The sequence below is a fragment of the Mastomys coucha genome, unplaced genomic scaffold (genome assembly GCF_008632895.1).
Source record: "Mastomys coucha isolate ucsf_1 unplaced genomic scaffold, UCSF_Mcou_1 pScaffold13, whole genome shotgun sequence".
NCBI lineage: Eukaryota > Metazoa > Chordata > Mammalia > Rodentia > Muridae > Mastomys > Mastomys coucha.
In genome coordinates this window covers 63438500-63440457 of record NW_022196895.1, presented here as the reverse complement: position 1 = coordinate 63440457, position 1958 = coordinate 63438500, and the positions used below count along the sequence as shown (strand labels likewise).

The window sequence follows — 1958 nt, the reverse complement described above, 5'->3', positions numbered from 1 at the left end:
AGAGAGAGAGAGAGAGAGAGAGACAGAGACAGGGGGAGGGAGAGGGAGACAGAGACACAGAGAGAGGCAGACAGACAGACAGACAGACAGACAGACAGAGATTAGAAAATAGCTACTGAAATTGCAGTCTGTAGTTTCAGATTATAAGTAGGATTAAGTCTTAAAACTCCATGACCTGCCAGGCGCTGGTGGCGCACGCCTTTAATCCCAGCACTTGGGAGATTTCTGACAGGCGGATTTCAGACAGATGGATTTCTGAGTTCGAGGCCAGCCTGGTCTACAGACTGAGTTCCAGGACAGCCAGGGCTATACGGAGAAACCCTGTCTCAAAAACCAAACAAACAAAACCCTCCCATGACCCTCATCTTTTTGTGAAAAGGAGAAAATAAAGTTGAGACATGTTTCTGTATTCTTGTCCCTCTGCAGTACACAGACACATGTAGGATTGTTCTTATGATAGTAGTAATGCCAATAAACAAGCCTTCAAGAAGACAGCTGCTTTCCCTGAGTCTGCTTTACTGTGTGCCCTTCAGGAAGGGATGCTCATCTGCTCAATTACAGACTCCGTCCCTGCTGAGCCTTCTCCATCTGCTGAGCTGTGCGTGTTGGAATGCACATTGCTAGGTCTCCACTGCCTCACCCAAACTTAAACACAACTGAGACGATCCCCCACTCTTCTCCATGGTGCATGGATGCGCACACACATTGTCATTGCTGGTTCCACCTTCCTTGTGTATCTGAGTTAGAAATTACTACTTTTTATTTTTTATTTTCAGTCTTCACTACCATCCCAAACAACACCAATAATATGGTCTATCTACTAGATAGAGGCTTTCCCTGTGAGGCTAAGAAGATGGTCCAGTGGGTAAGAGTGTCTACTGTGTAAGCATGAGGAACTGAGTTCAAACTCGCAGCACCTAAGCAAAAAGCAAGGTGTGGATGCACCCATGTCTGTAACCCCAGTGCCATAGGGCGTAGAGCATCTCTGGGGCTGTCTGTCAGCTAAGCTCTAGATTCAGTGAGGGACCCTATCTCAAGGGAATAAGACAGAGAATGATATTGACAGATAATACACCTCCTTTGTGGGCTTCTTTGAAGGCATTCATGTACTTGTGCAATCAAGTGCATATAAATGTGCACATATACCACACACAGCAAAATATCCTTATTGCTGACACCAGTGAATGTCTCACTACCTCTCCTGTTTGATTCTCTTTTTAAGCTTCCCAAATTACACCCTGCACATGCCCTTTTTCACTCCTCACAAACTTTGAAGGCTCCCATCCTATACAGCAGATACTTCATGTTTCCTAAAGATATAGAAGTTAGAGAGCCCTCCCCAATCCCTTTAGTGAGATGCTTGTGATCCCTGTCTCTAGTCCACACTCTCCTAGTCTCCCAATTTATGTGGCTACATGTGTGGCTATTGTCTTCCCTAAACAGTCTCTGGTTCCCCAGCTCTGTGCTTATCTGTGCCCACAATTTGTCTGTACTCCTGAGGTCCGTTCATCCCTAAAGAGTCAGAAGGTGTCTTTCTACTTTTAGCATCTTTCCCATGCCACTTGGGCTCTTCTCTGTGGTTCTGTGCTAACTCTCAATACCTCTGTACCTCTAGAGTAGTGGTTCTCAACCTGTAGATCAAGACCCCTTGGGGGTATCAAATGACTCTTTCATAGAGATTGCCTAAGACCATAGGAAAACGTAGACATTTACATTATGATTCATAACAGTAGCAAAATTAGTTTTGAAGTAATAGTGAAATAATTCTATAGTTGGGGGGTCACCACAACATGAGGAACTATATTAAAAGGTAACAGGGTTAAGAAGGTTGAGAACCACTGCTCTAGAGCACCTACCTGTCTTAGGGTTTCTATTGCTATGATTATTTTTTTTATTATTTTTTTTATTAGATATTTTCTTTATTTACATGTAAATTTCTCCATTCCCAGTTTCCCCTC

The 1958-nt window shown here is 43.6% G+C and overlaps 1 protein-coding gene across 7 annotated transcripts in view; it reads left to right on the top strand.

The window, feature by feature from the left end:
- Spire1 (spire type actin nucleation factor 1) overlaps positions 1-1958 on the top strand; it is a 126617-nt gene that overhangs the window by 103100 nt on the left and 21559 nt on the right. The window lies entirely within an intron of this gene.